Here is a 20970-nt window from a genome sequence, read left to right on the forward strand (position 1 = left end):
AGCGACACCGACAACTGGTGGCCCGTACGGGGACTGATCAACCCCGAGACGCGGCGGTGGACTGCATTCTCCAGTACAGTGCTGCAGGACAGGTGAGTAGAGGATAAACCTGGGCCCTGGGTGGCGCGCACCTACAGGGTTTGTAGACTCCTCTCAGGCTCACGTGTAAGTGGCGGATTCCTTGGGCCTCACGCGGTGAGTAACATATTAAAAAAAAATGGGAAACATGCCAAGTAGCGGCACTAAGAGTGAGGGTAGTTATGGGGGGAGCTCTCAAGAACTTGTAGAAGTACGCGAGGTGTTTGAACAGGCACAGTCAAGGAGCTCCCGAGAGGGGTCCGTCAAGGAGGACAAAGGTATAGAAGACAGGGCTCAAGCCTCAGAGTCGTCAGACTCCGAGGAAGAGGGAGACTTGAATAATGGGGAGACCAGAAGGGCCGACTGCCGGGAGGCTAAGCCAAGTGATAGGGAGGCACACAGCTCTTTCGCCACGTTGCGCCGAGAACTGCGCTCCGCTCAACTAGGCTTACGAAAAAGCAGAGAGCTTCTGAGCGCCCCCTGGCAGGGGAGGGAGACAGAACCTTCTGCTCCGCCCTGGAATTCGTTCCCGGAAGCGGTCCCTCACCGCGAGGCCGCCGCCTGGGACTTCCCCCCTCTTCAGCCAGTACAGGAAGTAATGCCTAGGCCGCCATTTTCTACCCAACCGCGGCCGCCATCTTATGATGCTCCGTCGCCGGCGGGACGTTATTTCCACAGACAGCTGTGGCATGGGGGTCGTGTGTCTAATGAAGACCACCCGTTCCCAGGGATAGATAGCGGCCCCTATGGGATATACCCTGTACAAATGGCCCTAGGCCAGGGACATAATGTGTGGGAACCCTTTGAAATAAAACAGATTAGAGAACTTAAAAGCGCTGTTACGACCTTCGGACCTACTGCACCATATACCATTGCCATGCTGGAGAACCTATCCGCCGGGCCCCTTACCCCCGCGGATTGGGTCCAGTTGGCAAAAGCCTGCCTGCCCTCGGGTAGTTACCTAGACTGGCGAGCCTGGTACGCGGAGTTCTCCACCTAACAGGCTGAGAGAAATGCCAGCCGGGGAAACCGGGGATGGAATAAGGATATGCTTATGGGAGAAGGCCAACACGCAGATGATCAGACCCAGTTCCCCGGCGCTGTTTATGAACAAATTAATGCCATAGGGCTTCGCGCCTGGAAGCAGGTAAGTGGTGCTGGAACAGCCTCCCTATGTCTTTCAAAAATAGTTCAAGACACCACGGAGCCATTCGTTGACTTTGTGGCCAGGATGCAGGATGCTGCCGATAAAATATTTTCTGACCAGGATGTGGCTCGTCCGCTCATCAGGCAGTTAATTTTTGAACAGTGTACAAAAGAATGTAAAGCAGCAATAGCCCCACATAAGAATAAGGACCTTAACGCCTGGATCAGAATATGCAGAGAAATAGGGGGGCCACTTTCCCATTCAGGAGTTGTGGCCCTCCTAACCGTGGCAGTACAACAAAAGGGCCCTCGAGGGCCGAGGAAAGAGCGCAAGGCCAAGGGGTGCTTCAGCTGTGGGGATCCAGGGCATATCAAACGCGACTGCCCGAATAACACAAGCGCCAGGCCTCGCCCCAAAAACGAGGGATCGTATGGCGTCTGCGGGAGATGCAGAAAGGGCCCACATAAGGCAGAGGATTGCAGATCAGTCTATGATGCTCAAGGAAATTGTATTTGTGGCCGAGATGTTAACGAGCCAAAAAACGGCCAGAGGGGGCCCTCCTTGCCGGCGGGCCCCCACCCCCGAGACAGAACAACACAGGGTGGCAGCCTTCCACAAGGGCTACCCCTGGGTCAGCAGGCGTGGACCTCTGTGTCGCCTCCAGACTCATATTAGCGCCCGACATGGGTGTTCAGGTGGTCGAAACCACCTTCAAAGGACCGCTGCCTGAAAATACAGTTGGCTTAGTAATCGGAAGGTCCTCCACGGCCCTTCAGGGTCTCACCGTGATCCCTGGGGTCATAGATTCAGATTATACAGAAAATATTAAGATTATGGTTCAAACTCTTGTAGGTACTATGGTAATTAATGAGGGGAACAGGATAGCACAGCTCCTGCTGCTCCCCAGCCTCCATAAGAGGTTCCAGTCTAAGCAAAAGACCAGAGGAGATCAAGGCTTTGGCTCCTCCGGGGAGATTTTTGAGGGACTCCACATGACTCTTGATAAGAGGCCCATGCTTTCGCTTAAGATCAATGGCAGACAATTAAAGCATGGTATCCCATACAATCCTCAAGGTCAAGGAATTATTGAGAGAGCTCACAAAAGCCTCAAAGAAGTTTTATATAAACAAAGAGGGGGAGTAAGCCAAGGCCTGCCTCCAAAGGCACGGTTATCTATGGCACTGTTCACATACAATTTTTTAAATTTAAACAATAATAACCGCTCACCAGCTATGGAGCATTCTAGTCGATCCCCTAGCAATAAGGGATGGGTGAAATGGAAAGATGTCCTAACAGGACAATGGATGGGCCCGGATCCGGTAATCAGCTGGAACCGAGGTGCGGTTTGTGTTTTTCCGCAGGAACCGGGACGGGAACCACTGTGGGTCCCAGAGAGATTGACACGTGCGACAAGTCCATCGGCCGAAGACCAGACTTGCCCCACCAGGGACCAGCCGTAGACGTAAAGTCAAGATGAGCCAAAAAAGGGCTGCCCTCTATACTGGGAGTGCTATCTGTTGCCTGCTTCTGCTTTTACTTATAGGACCATTCTTGCTCAGATGGGTCACATCGTTTATTAATGGACGCCTTGCGGCGGCCCGACATCAGGTCCGCATGGTTGCCCATGCTGCTCTGGCAGCGGTCCAGAATGGGCAAAACGACCCCCAGGCATACGCATGGCTCGCTCGCATGGCCTACGACCGCGTTTAAAAGTGACAGGCTTCCCACATTCTCCTCCCTAGACAACAACATGTAGCAGGGTGGGTGAGTCAATGACGGGTAAGAGCGTGCCTCCCCAGCATGACTCGACCTAAGCCAGGCCCTACCCCACATCGCACAAAAGCCGCTGGATTGCTAGATTCTGCCCAGAGTCTAGATGCCTCTCCGAGGGGATCACACGGAGTGGCATGAGCGCATGCCTATGTGCATCCAGGTTCCATCCAGTTCGTTCCTGGCCCTGGAAAAAAGGACGAGGGCCTCAATGCCTTGGTGGACCCTGGGACAGCCACCCGGTTTCCAACCCAAAGGCCTGCGGTGGGCCTCAGATACAGGGCGTAGGCCTCTATGCTCGATCCAGGACGGGCTGCGATGCGCTCGTTCTTGTAAAATAAAATAGGGGGAGATGTTGGGAGCCGTGGCCGAGCCCGGTTGCCTTACTTGGCGGATGTGAGGCCTGTAAGAAAGAGCAAAGCCTGAGCTAGATTACCCCTCCCATCAAGTGTGCTAAGATGGTGCTTATCTCCTGCTTCCTGCTTGGTAAACAACCCGCTCTGTAAGATAGTCTGCCTAGCAACAACTGATGTTAGCCAATCAGCCCGCATTGCGCGCTTTGAACTGATTGGCCACTGTAACCCTATAAAAGTGAGTGCCTCTCCCGCCACGAGAGAAGAAGCATGGAAGGAGCCGCGGAGAGCGGACCGGTAGAGGCTTCGGGACAGACTGTAGAGAAGAAGCACAGAAGGAGCCGCGGAGAGCAGACCGGTAGAGGCTTCGGGACAGACTGTAGAGAAAGAAGCACGGAAGGAGCCGCGGAGAGCGGACCTGTAGAGGCTTCGGGGCAGACTGTATAAGGAGAGAATAAAGAAAAGCCTGACCACCGCCAGATCTTGTCGTGTGTTCTTCCTGCCGGCCGGGAGCGACACCGACAGGTGTTCCCTTGTAAGTGGTCTGTTTCTTGTCTCTTACAGCTTTTAATATTCTGTTCTTGTATTGAATTTCTGGAATTTTTATTATTATATGCCTGGGTGTTTCTCTGTTAGGGTTGTAGGTAGCTGGGGTCCTGTATGCCTCATACATCTGAGTATCTTTGCCTTTTGCTAAATTAGGAAAATTCTCCTGGATTATTTCTGTGAGTAGCTTTTGTAATTCACTTGTTTGTGTCCCTACTTCTTCTTTTATGTTCTTAATCCTTAAGTTATGGCTCCTCTTATCATCTTCTTGTCTTTGTATTATTGCTGTTTGTTTCTTTGTTATTTTTAAGAAGTTTTTCATTTCATTCTCCCATATTACAAGTCTGCCCTCCAGTTCAGATAGTCTGTCCTTACTTTCTTTCAAGCTGTTATGCCAGTCTTCGGTAGACTTCTTAATTTCTTGATAGTCCCTTTGAACCTGCTTCACATACTCAATGCTTTCTCTGTTTTCTCCATCAAGCAATTCTCTCCTCTTTTTCTGTTCTTCCATTCCACCATCTGTTTTTTCCTGGGTGGTGCTTAGCATTTCTCTAACTATTCTGCATACTTCTAGCTTCAGGTCGTTGATAACTTCATTCCTGAATTGGTCTATGAGGTTCTCTATATGGCGCTTAATGTATATTGGTGCAGTGTCCACTATTGCCTGTTTCTCAGAATTGGGGGCCGAGGAGCCTTTCTTGTTGTTTCCCTTCCCCATATTTTCTGTTCCTTATAAAATGCAAGCTTACATAGGAGGCCCTGCTTCCCTGCCTGTCAGCCACAGCCTGATCAAAGTGCGCTGGCTAGTTGTTCCCGCCCACTGCTGTGCACCAGGGAGTTGCGGAGGAGGCAGCCTACTCGGGAGTCAGTCACTCCTCCGGGCCACAGTCAGGCTCTGGGATCTGGGTTAGGCCAGCCTACCGAGTCTGCCAGCATTGTCATGCAGGCCAGGCACTTTTCAACAATCCCGTCCGAGAGGGGAATGTGTGGCTGGAGTCGCCACCACGCCCTGCTCTTACAGGACTGCCCGAGCCCAGAAAGTCCTTCGCTGGAGTCAAACTGTGGTAGGGGGTCAGTTTCTCTCCCTCACCTCGCCACCAGTCAGTTTTCGTGTATGCCTCCTTGTCCATCCTGTTTTCGACTCCGTTCGCAGACTCCCGTTCCCAGAGCTTCTGCGCGTCTCTCCTTGCTGAGCCGCTTGTGGAGGCAGCCAGCCACCGGGCGGCGGGAAACCCAAATCGCGGTTTCCAATGGTGCGGGGTCGAGCCCCCACACCGAGTCTTTTCTGTTCCTATTTTAGCGCCAGGACTCTATTCTAAGTTGGTTTCTCTCAGCCCAGTTTGTTCCTGAGTCAGCAGAGCATATCTCTACCGGTTCATGTCTCCTTAGTCCACATCATTCCTGGCCTCTGAGCCGAGCCTTTCAGAGAGCCTCCAGTAGTTGCTGTTGTCTGTCCGCCATGTTCTCCTGGAACCCCAGATTAATTTTTCTGCATACGTTTCTCTCTGCATATGGCAGAGGTTTCTTCTGACCTTGGTAAGTTTAGCTCACAGTTTCATGTAGTTTCTGTCATTCTCACTGTCACTCATCCTTCGGCCACTCTCTTTTTCCTATATTTATGTACATGTCTTAGTGGGTTTTCTCTCCCTTTGGGTTGCACTGGAGTGGTTGATTTGATTCCAATAATGTTTCAGTGGAATTACAAACATAAACTTCCTGGACTGGGAGGAGCACAGAAAAAGGGATTACAGTATTTACTGTCCATGTTTCTGGAATGCAGGATTTTCACAATACAAAATCTGCTTTTCTGTTTCTGACAACGCACTGGGTCTTGTGAGACAAGTTGTAAGGTAAGCTGCAGTTTTTTAATTATATTGCTCAGACACAAGTATTAAGTAGGAATGTATTTGTCAAGGGCAACAATGGGCCAAATGTATTCATTATTTGCCAGATAGACAGATGTCAGCCTAGTGATTATAAAGCTATCAAATGATGAAGACCTTAATGTGCTACTCAAGCAAGTTTTTATACTGCTCATTCTGTCTTTCCTTCCCCAAGCTGGAACACTTGATATAACAGCTTGGGACAGTATAGGTAAAAGCCTGAATTCCAAAAGAAAAATAAATTCACCCTAAAACAGTAGTCACTTTTTCCCTAGTCAAGGTGGCTCTACTGCCTTTATAACAAAATGAGCCAGGCCAATCCCAGTGTTCTGTTACTAAAGACTAGAACAGTGCTGCAAAATGATGATGAGTAAAGCCACTGAAAATGAAATAGTTCCAGAGATAAATCTAACAAAAGAAGCAGACCATCAAGACAATGTGTCTCTCAAAGGGCTGCTGAGACAAATGAAGCTTCTTTAAAAATTACAGATTATCAATTGGATTCAATTTGCAAGGTATTTTAAAGATTTGAGAAACGTTTCCAATTTACTCACAAACTCTGAAGATAATCAAGATAGCAGTGATAACATTTTAAAAGCTATTACACAGGAAGTGATATCTGGCATGGGCAGATAAGCTTATTTAAAACTTCAGGCTTGATCCTGTCCCTTTTTCTCATGCAGTGTGAACAACTTCTAACCTGGCAATGCATGGATTTCTATCTCAGAAGAGAGAGCATCTAATTAACATTTCACTCAGATACTCCAGTGTTCCACATAAACATTCACTTGATTTGTAGGATGATTACAAGAAGCTATTAATAGGCAGGGTTCCCATAAAATTGCAGGGAAAGTGGTCACTTGATGGTTAGTATTAGAAAACATTAACAATGGGTATAAAGAAGCAATAACCTTCTGAGTTGGCACTGAAAATCTATCCCTCTACCTCCATGCTTGCCCAAATGTTGGATCCACTCCCCATTCCACTACGCTCATAGAACAGATTATATCCCAAATCCTGAGCAATAAATTTGATCTGATTAAAAGTCTTAACTGTGGCAAATGAGGTCATTCATACTAGCCAACACGGCACAGTGCTTCTAATGGCACCAGTCTCTTTGGCTACTGAAGCTGTGCCTAATATCCATTCTCACTGCATGAAAAGCTTACATTGGAAGAAACATTGTAAAACTAAGTTTAATAAAAACTTCACACCCTTGTAGAAAAACAAATCATGTGCCAAAATAAAGAGCCTCAGCAAAAGTAAGACACCCTAGTTCTTACTTCAGTGATTTGGGAACAATTAAGTCAGTTGTATCCAATTCCAATCAGAGAGTCCACAATCCCTTTGCTTCCCTTGATTCCCTGTTCCTTCAGAGGAACTAGAGTGCAGAATTAGATTTACACATGGCTTCTTACATTCTTTCATTGGTAGGAAAAAAGCCAATTTTAAGTCCCACTGAAAGTATCACTCCTGCCCTTAAACCTGCATGTGAACCCATTAGAAATGAGCCATTAAGAAATGAAATTTATTTTCCCATGATATATCAAATCACAATCTAATAACTTAAATAGAAAAGCTCTTACTTTATTGATAGATATGAGAACTGATGTCTCCATAGTAAACAAGCAATCACAGACACCTATTTTTTCAGAATGGACTCCCTGAGTCCATTCTGAAAAAAACTTTCATAGGCTTAGGCTCCCTATAGTCACTGTCACTCCTCCATGACATCCATGATAGACAGACATGCATTGGAAAATGGCTTGTTGCACTCTCAGTTTAACTATGTAAAACTGAAGTTGGATTTATGATAAAGGGAATTGATACTTGTATGCAAAAAAAAGTGAAAGTTTTTTTACTGTAGATAAAAGAACATCTGCAATGTGATCCCCTCAAGCCCACTCTATTAGAAGTAATTGTAAATGTGCTAATGGTTTTGTTCAGTAAAACTGCCCCATTCTTTACTGATCGTAAGAAAACCTATTGTAATCTCTCAGGATCACTGTCATTAAGTAATTGCAATGTAGCTCTTGTTAGTCTATTTTTAATATTTAATACATTGACACAATCCTATGCATTTTTTCATCATAAGTATAGTTCTCTGAAAAAAGGAATTTGAATTTACCATAGCACAAGGTAGAGAAATCCTCATGGCATGTCTTTCCTTTCAGTTCATTCCTAGTTATTTACCCAACAGAGTGGCTATACTAAGGGTATTGAAACTAATCAGTTATTCCAAATAAATATTAAGCATATAACATTTTACAACAAACTGAAATAATTTCATCCCTTTATAGATGCATGCCATGTTGCCATTCAGGTAAACAAATTAAACATGTCATACAGCATTGTGTATTGTCTTTTGTTAACTTAAGGTTGTTACAAACAAGAAAACCTGATACTGATCCTGTTTATATTAATAAAGCATTAAAGGCATTTCCTGATAATTGAGATATGAAACATCATACAAGGATAATCTGTAATCACAGAGGTCAAGCAATAACTGAGTACAGTCACTCAAAACCAACTAGCCAATAACTAGTCACTGATTCTGATTTGCTACCAGGGATATTACACTGGGATCAGGCATCTGACGATTCTCTGAAATCCCTTTGTAACTTCCTAGACCTACAAACACATGTTTGGAACAGTCCAGCATAACTTGTAAATCAGGGCAGAAAACATGCTTAAGTTTCCACAGACTTGGCAGATATTATGACCATCACAGACTTTATGGGTCCAGAATCTATCAGAAAAAACATGTCAAACCCTCTGCCAAGACCCCAAGCAATGAACCTGACAGCACACAGCCCATTATCCTGAGAGGGCAGACAGCAGACTGTTCCTGAGACTTGCAATCTATTTAAAAATCAGGCTTTCATCGAATCAACTGATACATTTTCCTTGAAGTGCTTGTTACCCTAGCATCTACAGCATGTATTTCTATGTTTCATGGACAGGAGCACTGAGCTTATATCCATAACCCACCTCTGCTCAGACCTCTCACTTAGATGGATAAGCCTCCAGAAATTTTCATTTTGTAGAGAGCAGTAATCCTACATACTCTCCTGCCTGGCCCTCATATTATTATGCATTTACAAGAACAAGTTAGGCTTAATATTACCTCTCAGTTTGTATAATCTCCTTTCTGAGTAGCTCATCTATAGCAAGATTCTAGCCCATGTTTATCTACTGTAGATCAGCTGTGGAAAGTACTACTCTCTAAAGGACAATTCTCCTTACTGACCTTAATTTCTATTTCCTCAGATGTAAACCTGTAAGAGATTTTAAATCAAACATTCCTATATATTCCAGCAGTACATGCCCCTCATTTTGAAGAAGGTGATTGAGAAATTGTCAGTCTTACAGGGACCCACACCATTGACAGGTTACATGTAAATTTAAGTATTACTTTGTGGGTTGGTGACCTAGATGATTCCTTATGGGAAAAGATCGAGATTGCCATGAGATTTCCTTTCTAGGCTCTACTGACAATCCAGCAACCTCAAAAGCTTTGTCTAATGTTACATGGTCAGGCAGAAGCCTCAGTACTCCTATTCTCAGACTCATTATCAGTGACAAAACTAGATTTATACAGTATATGTTATGGAAATTAACACTTCCTTTTCATGCTGGACAGCTGCAGACTAAGTATCCTCAGCTGGTAAATGGAGGAATAATAGCAGTAGTATTACAAGGTCTTAGGTCTCTCATAGTAAGCATAGGTGCTAATGATGCTCATATACTGCTGATAGGGAAATCAGAGTGGCAACAACATATGTTCTCATGTCCTAATTGTTCTCTAACCCATTGTATCGAACTTGAACTTCTTTTTATGGACTCCATAATAATAATAATCTTGAGCAGTATGCCCAGTTTTACTTTCAGTTGATCTCATACATCCTTGTTACCATTCACCCACTTTCCTCTTGATAGAGCCATTAGTTAAAAATTTAACAATCAGATCAAGAGAATGTTTGGATTGACTACTGCAGGAATTACTTCCATTGGTACTTTTGACAGCTAACACAGCTATTGTCTCTACAACTTTAGCTCACTCAGTACAAACTGTCCACTCTGTAGACAATTGAACTATAAATGATAATGAGTGCTAGAAAGTTCAAGAAATTGATATCAAGTTGCAAAGCCAAGCTAGTACTCTTAAAACTCTGTCTTGTGGTTAGGAGAGCAGATTAAAAGTTTACAGTATCACTCCCTCATGACTTGATTTTTTCTTAACTCATCACTATATAACAAAATCCTACATTGTTGCGGAATAACCAAAAAACATATACAAGGAGTAGTTCATCAAAATATTCCTTTTGTTATCAATTCTCTTGAGAGGCTAGTGTTTTCTATGTGGTCATAGACAGCTAAATTTGATAATCAAATTCAAGATCGTATAACTATGCTGTTGCTATATATCAATTGAATCCATTTGCAAATTTCAAGACTCATCTTTGGTTTCACATTGGATTTATCACACTCTTTATCTTTTTGGTATTCTTCTCATTCTGTCATAGAGTATTCCCAACGTGGTGATGACTAGAGCTCATGCAATCACAAGTAACCTTCCTCTAGGTCCTTCAGAAAGACAAGGAAGGGAAAGATATGGAAGCCCGTGTGGATATCTCTCCATGAATGCAGGTTTGCCTCCACTTTGTTAAATTGGGGCTCTATCTCCTGACGTGTGCAGAGTTGGCTTAGCTGTTTCCTTCTCCCTTCAACTGGCTATAACCAATGTAAATAAGGCTGCACATTAGGCACTGATGTGTAATCTGTGAAGTCAGCCCACAGTTTTGTGTTTCTTTGCCTCACTTCCCCCTCTAACATGTTGAGCTTTGTGGGATGGCTGAGCAGCAAAGCTCCAGGAATGTCAACTTGGTTAAGACTCAACATAAAAGGCTATAGCTTCTCAGGGCACAAATATTTACATATCAGAAACTGAACCAACACCTTGCTAAACACTTAAATGCTACTCCAGTTTAGTTATGCAGGTTGGTCTTTCTGCATACTTTACTCTCTTCACATTGCAGTGGTATTTTCTGGACTCTAGCTCAACCTAACTCACAAGTCTCATGTAGTTCTTGCCATTCTCAACATATTTATCCTCAAGCCACTCCTTTCTTCACTCAGGAGTTAATAAATTTTGGATCAGGCCCAGGGTGTCAACCATTGCCCAGTGAATCTTAACCTGGCCAGATTTAGGGCAACTTGTCTTCTTGTACCTATGAACATGACTTAGTGTATTTATTCTTTTTTTTTAAATTTTATTTAAGAGGAAAAAGAAAAATACAAAACAAAACAAAGTGGTGTAAGGTTACACATAATACAGAAATACAAAAAACAACATAACAGTAAGAAATTACCTATTAATAGATTACATATTATCATCTTGGAAATAGTTGCTCACATCACAGTATCAAAGAATACATAATAGACATTCAAAAAGAGAGACTGCAAACAGCTGTACTCAATGATCCAAAAACATTAATATAGTCAGCTATTTAACACCCCTAAACACACTTGCTGTTATATCCATTAGAGCTCTTTTTTTTTCCTCCCTCTCTTTTTTACAACAAAATTTACACATTTTGGATTTTATTACTCCTTAGTTCTTATTACTTTTTTTTGGGGGGGGGAGAGAATAAAGTCAAATATGGCAAAACAAAGCTGTCAGTCAAAACCAAGGATAAACATAGCACATGATGTAGAACAGAGTACAAGGTTATTAACAATGGTTATCAACGTTGTCTCTTGTTTCCTTAAAAAGAATTGTCTATATCATTAGATATTATAAAGTTGGACAAAACAGTAGAGAACAAGACCAATAAAACTTAGGCATTGTAAACATTACAGGACTTCCAAAGGAGACAATAGTCAAACCAGAATGGGCATCTTAGTGAATCTTATTGCCTTCAAAGTAGTTGCCTATACCCTCAAACTTGATACTATCGCACAGAATGGAACAGAGTCTAGTCAGTCAAAACAAGATCGTGGGAGTATTACAGGACTTCAAAACAAGTTAATAGGAAATCAAAAAGAGTTACTATTATATATCCTATTTTTTTACATTTTTTCCTTAATTAAAATAAACATAAAAAATAACTAAATAATTGTTTTAAAGAATAGTAGTTACCATAGTGTCTGTCTTTTTCCTTGAAATATTTGGGTAAAACTTCATATACTATAGCTTCAAATATATATCAAGAAGGCCAGAATAAAGCCTTTCTAATTAATAAGTGAAAATTTTATAAGGCTTCAAGGCCACATAATGGGGAATCATGATTACCACTTTTTTTTATATATTTGAATCATTACTTACATTAGGGAAACTATTCGGTATTCATACATGCGAGATTGATTTATTTCACTTATGAGTATGGTCTCAAGCTGCGCCCATTTATTGATAAATATCTCAATGTGTTCCTTCTTTATAGCTGAATAATACTCCATTGTATAGAAATACCACAACTTTTTATCCATTCCTCAGTTGATGGACACTTGGGTTGTTTCCAAGATCTGGCGATTACAAATTGTGCTGCTATAAACATAGGTGCACATATATCACTGTGGTATGATGCTTTCAGTTCTTCTGGGAATATGCCTAGAAGTGGAATAGCGGGAATAAATGGGATTTCCAATCCCAACTTTTTGAGAAATCTCCAGACAGACCTCCACAAAGGCTGTGCCAGTCTACACTCCCACCAAGAGTGCAGGAGAGTTCCTTTTTCCCCACAGCCTCTCCAGCATTTGTCGTTGTTGGTTTTCTTGATCCTGGCCATTCTTTCAGGAGTGAGATGGTATCTCAGTGTGGTTTTAATTTGAATTTCTCTAATGACCAATGATGATGAGCATTTTTTCATGTATTTATTTTCCATTTGCATTTCTTCATCTGAGAATTGCGTATTCATCTCAGATGCCCATTTTTGGATCGGATCTTTGAATATTGGAGGTCTGAGTTTTTTTAATTCTTTATATGTTTTAGACAAGAGTCCCTTGTCTGAGAGAGAATTCACTAAAATCTTTTCCCAGTTTGTGGGTTTTCTTTTCACTATGCTGGCGATTTCTTTTGACATGCAGAAACTTTTTAATAAGAAGTGGTCCCAGTTATTGATTCTGGGAAGTATTTCCCGTGCGGTTTCAGTCCTGTTCATGAATTCTCTACCTACTCCTATATCTCCAAGTTTTCTACCCAATTTGTCTTCCAATAGATTTAGTGTTTCTGTTTTAATATTCAGATCTTTGACCCATTTAGATTTTAATTTAGTACATGGTGATAGACATGGGTCTAGCTTTAGTTTTCGGCAAATGGAGAGCCAGTTTTTCCAGCACCATTGATTAAAGAGACTGTCGTTCTTCCAGTGAACCTGCTTGGCTCCTTTATCAAAGATAAGGTGGTTGAGTGTGTTTGTAGTTGTGGTTGTATGTTCTAATCTATTCCATTGATCTTCAGCTCTGTTTTGATTCCAATACCATGTTGATTTTACTACTGTTGCTTTGTAGTATAATTTCAAGTCAGGGATTGTGATGCCTCCTGCTTTGTCTTTGCTGCTTAGAATTGCCTTTGCGATTCTAGGTCTCTTCTGGTTCCAGATGAAATTTAGGAGTGATTTCTCTAGATCTATAAGGTATGCTGATGGTATTTCTATTGGGATTGCATTGAATCTGTATAACAGTTTTGGGAGAATGGCCATCTTAACAATGTTTGTTCTTCCTATCCATGAGCAAGGGATGTCTTTCCATTTTCTGAGATCATCTTCAATTTCCTTTTTCAGTGTATTATAGTTTTCACTGTATAAGTCTTTCACTTCTTTCGTAAGAGTAATTCCTAAATATTTCATTTTTTTTTGCTGCTAATGTGAATAGTCCAGTTTCTCTTATTTCCCTCTCTGTGATTTTGTTGTTTGTGTATAGGAATGCTATTGATTTCTGAGTATTGATTTTGTATCCAGCCACATTACTGAATTTATTTATTGTATCTAAGAGTCTTTCAATGGAGTTTAGGGGGTCTTCTATGTAGAGTATCATGTCATCTGCAAACAATGATAACTTAACTTCTTCTTTTCCTATTTTTACCACTTTTATTTCTCTTTCTTGCCTAATTGCTCTGGCTAGTACTTCCAGTACTATATTAAATAGGAGTGGTGATAGAGGACATCCTTGTCATGTGCCTGATTTTAAAGTAAAGGCTTTCAATTTTTGGCCATTTAGTATGATGCTCGCTGTTGGTTTGTCATAAATGGCCTTTATTATATTGAGGTAAAGACCATCTATTCCAATTTTCTGTAAAGTTTTTATCATGAATAAATGTTGGACCTTATCGAAGGCTTTTTCTGCATCTATAGAAATGATCATGTGATTCTTATTTTTGGCTTTATTGATATGGTGGATTACATTTATTGATTTGCGTATGTTGAACCATCCTTGCATTCCTGGGATGAATCCCACTTGGTCATGGTGTATAATCTTCTTGATGATTTGTTGGATCCTATTTGCCAATATTTTATTGAGGATTTTTGCATCTGTGTTCATTTGGGAGATCGGTCTATAGTTCTCTTTTTTAGTTGTGTCTTTCTCAGGTTTTGGAACTAGAGTAATATTGGCTTCCAGGAATGACTTAGGAAGGATTGCTTCCCTTTCAATTTCATTGAATAGTTTGAGGAGTGTCGGCATTAGGTCTTCTTTGTATTTCTTGTAGAATTCTGCAGTGAATCCATCTGGGCCTGGGCTCTTCTTGGTGGGTAAGGACTCAATTACATTTTCAATTTCAGTAACAGAGTTTGGGTTATTCAACAGTTTTACATCCTCTTGATCTAGCTTTGGCTCTTCATATGCTTTTAAGAATCTGTCTATTTCTTCTGTGTTATCAAACTTTTGAGATTAGAGGTTTTCGAAATAGGTGTTGATGATCTTCTGTATTTCTATTGGGTCTGTAGTGATTTCTCCTTTTTCATTTCTTATTGCATGAATTTGAGCTTTTTCTTCCCTTTTTTTAATAAGGTTGGCTAGGGGCTTATTGATTTTATTTATTCTTTCAAAGAACCACCTCTTTGATTCATTGATTCTTTGGATTGTTTTCTTAGTCTCTATTGCATTGATTTCTGCTCTGATTTTTATAATTTCCTCTCTTCTTTTGGCTTTGGGCTTGACTTGCTCTTCTTTTTCTAGCTGTTTGAGGTGTAGCCTCAAGTTATTTATTTGTATTCATTCTGTTTTCCTGATGTGGGAACTCAGTGCAATAAATTTTCCTCTCAGGACGGCTTTCATTGCATCCCACAGATTCCGGTAAGTTGTATCTGCATTTTCATTTTCTTTTAGGTATTGTTTAATTTCTTCTTTAATTTCTTCTGTGACCCACTGATTACTCAAGAGTGTGTTATTCAGTTTCCATGTGTTTGTGGGATTTTTGCAGTATCTTTTATCATTAATTTCTAATTTCAGAGCGCTATGATCCGATAACATACCAGGGATGATTTCAGCTCTTTTGCACTTGTTTAAATATGTTCTGTGAGCTAATATATGGTCTATTTTAGAAAATGATCCATGTACTGCTGAGAAGAATGTGTATTCTGATGTTGTTGGGTGGAACATTCTGTATATGTCTATCAAACCCATTTGTTCAGAGGTATGATTCAGTTCTGTTATTTCTTTGCTCATTTTCTGTCTGGTTGATCTGTCCCTTGGTGTCAATGGCGTATTAAGGTCTCCTGTTACAATTGTGTTACTGATAATTTGAGTTTTCATTTCTGTTAATAATTGTTTTATATAACTGGGTGCTCTGGAGTTTGGTGTGTATATATTTAAGATAGTTATCTTTTCCTCTTGGAGTTTTCCCCTTACGAGTATGTAGTGACCTTCTTTATCCTTTATGGTCATTGTTGGTTTAAAGTTCACTTTGTCTGCAAACAGAATGGCTACTCCTGCCTTTTTTTGGATTCCTGCTGCATGAAGAATTGTTTTCCATCCTTTGACTTTCAGTCTGTGAGTATCCTTCTGGGTTAGATGGGTTTCCTGTAAACAGCATATGGTTGGATTTTGTTTCTTGATCCATTCTGCTAGTCTGTTTCTTTTGATTGGTGCATTGAGACCATTTACATTAATGGTTATTACTGTTAAATGCTGGTTAATTGTAGGAATCTTATCTCTCTGCTGTTGCATCTTTATCTTTCTGTTCTGTTTAATTATTTGCTGTGCTTAGTGGTTTTTTTCTTTGTGTATCTAAACTGACTTTCAATATTTTTTGCAGGGTTGGTTTGGTGTTCATGAAGTTCTTCAGCTGTATTTTGTCATGGAAGTATCGTATTTCACCATCTATTTTGAATGATAGTTTTGCAGGATATATCAGTCTAGGTTGGAAATCATTTTGCTTTAGGATCTGGAATACTTCACTCCATGCTCTTCTTGACTTTATTGTTTGTGATGAGAAATCTGCTGTGATTCTGATAGGTTTTCCTTTATAAGTGATCTGTCTTTTCTCTCTGACAGCTTTTAATAATCTATTCTTGTGTTGGATTTCTGGGATGGTGATTATTATATGTCTGGGTGTAGTTTTATTTTGGTTATGACTATTTGGAGTTCTATATGCTTCACTGATCCTGATGTCAGTTTCTGATCTCATGCTTGGGAAATTTTCAGCTATTACTTCTCTAAATATCCTCCTGACATCCTTCATGTTGTCTCCCTCTCTTTCATTAATCCCTATCATTCTTATGTTATTTTTCTTTGCATCGTCTTGCAGTTGTTGAATTGTTGTTTCCTGATTCCTTGTTATTTTTAAAAGATCTTTCCTTTCCTGTTCACTAGCTGCAATCCTGTCTTCAAGGTCTGAAATTCTATCTTCACTTTCATTAAGGTGGTTTTTACAACTTTCAGTGGAGTTTTAGTTTTTTATTTCCTGTATATCTCTGTGCATCTGCATTATGTATTCTGTTTGTTTCTTATATTGCTCGTCTAGGGATTCTATCTTTTTGTTTAGTTCCTCCAATTTTTTATCTGTGTTTTCTTTAGATGTATTTAGAATCTCTTTCATTTCTTTTATCATTTCTTCTTTTATCTGGGAAATTATTTCGAGTTTGAATTTCTTTAAAGCTTCCTGGAGTTGCTTGTCAACTTCAGTAGCTATTGTGTCAGATATATGAGGTGGATGGGATATATTTTCTTCTAAATACCTTCCTCCTAGGGTTTCCTGAGATGGGCTGGAGGTTTGAGGTTGTAATTTGGTCTTTTGTTTTGTCATTTTCCTATATTTCTGTGTTTCAAGTGTTATTTGAAAGCTTCCTCAGGATCTGTTGAAAATCCCCTTCTATGTTTGCAGCTATTGAGACTCTGGCACCATGCTACCCCAAGCCATTGGGCCTGCAGAACCAATGGTCCTCCTCTGCTTGTTCAGAGCTCCGCAGTTCCAAACAAGCTTGGCCTCAGGGACACTGTGCGCCCACCTGCCCCTTGGAAGCTCCACAGCTCTTCAATCACAGCTGGGTTAGGGTACTCACCACAGGCCACAGTGCCTCAGGAGCCTGTGATCCCTCTCTGTTTGCAGAGATATCCACAGTCCTCCAGACAAAGGAAGGGGCTTCTGCAGGCACTCCAGATCCGCCCAGCTCCTCCTCTGCACACCGATGGCTAGGCATGTCTGGGCTCCGGGGATAGTGTAGGCCCGCCCACCCGTTGGGAGCTCAGCAGACCTCCAAGTGCAGCCGGGATGGGGAGGTGGATGTAGTGGTCTCTAACCCGCTGCTCCACTTCACTGCACCCAGAAGCCTGGGGGGTCCGGAACAGTCTGAGATTTGGGCAGAGTGTGCTGAGCACTTACCACAGGCCGAGGTGCCTCAGGAACCTGCAATCCCTTCCTGCTTGCAGAGATATCCACAGTCCTCCAGACAAAGGAAGGGGCTTCTGCAGGCACTCCAGATCCGCCCAGCTCCTCCTCTGCACACTGATGGCTAGGCGCATCTGGGCTCCTAGTGTATTTATTCTTGTTGTGGCATGCACTAGAGTTGCTAGATCAGAATTAACTCACTGGGATTCCAATAATGTTTCAGTGGGATTACAAACATAAATATTTCAGACTGGAAGGAAGATGCAAAAAAGGATTCAAGGATTTGGATTACAATATGGGAAATGAGTACACTGAATTCATTAGCAGACATGAACCTGAGAATTAGATGGCATTCTTCCCTTCTATGTAAACTAGTGAGAAATTATCTCTATTAACAATTGCATAGGGCATGAAAATTGAACATTTTCCCCCATCAGATTGAACTGTACCATATCATGTTCTCCAAGATGCCTCATCTCTCAGTGAGTAATCTTGCAATGAGTTGACTGCATGCATGCACCTCAGTTTGGCTCTGAGTGAACAGAGATGAGGGCTATCTTTGCTTGGAAAGCAGAGGGCATTTTAAAGTTCTATTGCTTCTCAAGTGATCCAGACAGTTGATGATGGACTGCATGTCATTCAACATCCTCACAAATTAGAAGTAAAAAGGGGGAAAGGATTAAAAGAGAAGGACTGAGATGGACTAAGGAAAGGGAGAAAGTAAAGAAAACAAAATGAAGATTTTGACAGGTAAGATGCTGTTAGGAATCTACAATGATGGAAATCCCAAATGTATTTAATATTATCCATCAAAGTAAATACCATTTCATGTCCTCCTAATCTTTCTTTTTCTCTTTCTAGTTTCATTACAGATTTTTTTTCTTTTGCTCCTTGTATTACAAATACAGTCTGTAATTGCCTGCAGAGCTTCTACTACTCTAGAGACAACCAAAACGTTCCATGTCTACATACCAGAATTCAAGAAATTTTTTGAAATATTTTTCCAAAACATAAAAATAAAAAAAGTATAGGAAGATTCTGCAGGAAGTCCACTGTCTTTTATCATGGACAGGATTTTGACTACCAAAGTTTATTTGAAGTTGTTAGATTTTTTTTATTTTAAAGAGAATAAAATTAGTCAAAATAAAACAGAATAAAGCCAACCAAAACAAGCAGTAAAAGTGATAAAACTTCAAAACAGAATAATAGGAAAACAACAATCTTTCCCACAATGCATGTTGTTATCTTCAAAATTGCAACCCATACTATCAGACATAATACAATCAAACAAAACTGAATGAAATAAAACCAATCAAAACAGAATACTGAAGAAAACAAACAAACAAAAGAAAATTGGAGAAAACACAGTAGCCAGATCAATGTTGTATTTCAAACCAAGATAAAAGGAAATTCTCCACTGTTTCTCTATTGGATAGTGTCATTCTATAAAAATTGCTCAGACAACCTGTTCCACTCTGAAGGGCTGTGACTAGAATGTACTACATTTTGAAAGCCACCGATGCAATGGGGACTTTTGACATTGAACTGAAAGCTCTTAAGTCATGATCTCAAATTTACCTTTTCTGTTATTTGGCTATCTCTAATAAAAGTGAAAGAAAGCTGATCATCACACTGAGACTCTCTATTTGCATCTTTAGGAAAACTGCAAATGCTTTTCTTTTATGTTCTGAATGTTTGTCCGCTAATAATTGGAGTGAGATCAAATACCCATGACTTCCTCAGCCTCTGGCTTCTTCTTGACTGGGTCACTGTTACACAGGGGCAAAACATCAGAAAGTCAATTGAGAAGGAGTTTCATTCATTTCCTCTTTTGTCTCTATTTTTTTGTTGAGAGGTTGCCAGGTTTCATAAGCCTTGAGTTATTTTTGTGTTCCACCCAATGAGGAATCCTGAGCTACAAATGACTCTTTGGATTTCACTGTGGCTTAGCTCCCTGTCATGGTATATGTCTGTGTCCCCCAGGCCTCATGAGTTTGCATTGTGCATTTGTGATTGATTCATTGTCTAGTGCTTGGATTGATGGTGTCATTGCCCCACCCACATAGGGGTGGAGCCAGGATGTGATGTAATGGCAGAAGAAGGTTTGTCTTGCTCTCTTTGCTGGTCCCTGCTTGCTTTTTGCAGCCACCATGAACTGTGGCCTAGCCATGCCCGCTTGCCTTGGAGCCAATGAGTGTGGACTGATATCTCCAAAAACTAAGAAATAAACCTTTCCTTTCCCAACTTTGGCCTTCAGGTATTTTGTCTCAGTGATGAGTAAAAAGTAACTAAGACCCTCCCTGTCACTAAAAGTGCTAAAGACTTTAGTAGCTCCCTGTTCTTAAAAGTTCCCAAAAAATTTGGCCTATCTCTTAACTCTGACGACAGCTTGAAGCTAGGGTCTCTCTGCTCTAGTTAACTTTTTGTGCCCTCTATCTTTATTTTTCTCATTTGAAAATGTCATTTTGTTCCCTGACAATGTTACAAGTATCTACAAAGCTAGGATTTGAAGATGTTCCCTGAGTGAATTGATCTTCACGTACCACCTTCAGGAAGGTGATATTTTCCTCCCTTGCTCCAATTTCATTAATATGTAATCATCAGCAAATGAGACAGGTCAGGTAAAAACAACCCCATAAGTTTACAATAGAATATTCTTTTTTAGTAGGGATTTTAGGTATTTCTCTTGCCATAAATCTGAGCTTTATCCTTTCATTAAATGGTATTTGAAATTCTATGCATATGCACACAAGGAAGAAACCATTGAAGTCAATGACTTGCTCTTTGTGATAAATGCATAAATCCAAGAATATTTGACAACACTCTATTTTTGGCAGGCAGCAAGAATAGGTATTGTCTTCATGGTAGTCTGGGACAAACTTACTGATACAGTGTGCCCATTGTGTAGGCCAGGATTTCCTGCAGAATATTGTTCAATAAGGATGGCAATGTGCAGAAGGACAATATACAGAATAAAACAGGTGCTAATAGCAGGAGGGGCCCTACAATTCAATTCATGTTGTTACATTTTTCAAAGTCCTTTTCAAGCCTGAGTTTATCTTGATTGAAATCTCATAAAATTTCAAATTCCGTGTAGTAATGTTGAACCTGCAGCATTCATGTGTTTTCTGCTATCAAAGAAACCTTGAAATGTTTTGCATGGCTAATACATCTCATACAAAAATGGGAAATAAGAATATTTTACCAGCAATGTGGGACATATAAACCACAATTTTGAGCACACGGATGTTGTTATGGAGAAGAGGACGATGTCTGAGTAAATCAGTCTGACACGTGTATAAGCAGGAATTTTTATGAAAAAGCAATGAAAAAGGTGAATAGAAGGAAGGAAAAGTACAGATCTCTTGA

General features: G+C 40.9%; 1 pseudogene; it reads left to right on the forward strand.

The window, feature by feature from the left end:
- Positions 1 to 1908: 1908 nt before the first annotated feature.
- Positions 1909 to 20970, forward strand: part of LOC100712597 (prolactin-like) — a 54049-nt pseudogene continuing 34987 nt past the window's right edge.

Source organism: Cavia porcellus, unplaced genomic scaffold (genome assembly GCF_034190915.1).
Source record: "Cavia porcellus strain 051 isolate PalLab524CR breed Dunkin Hartley unplaced genomic scaffold, mCavPor4.1 scaffold_13, whole genome shotgun sequence".
In the NCBI taxonomy this organism is placed as follows: domain Eukaryota; kingdom Metazoa; phylum Chordata; class Mammalia; order Rodentia; family Caviidae; genus Cavia; species Cavia porcellus.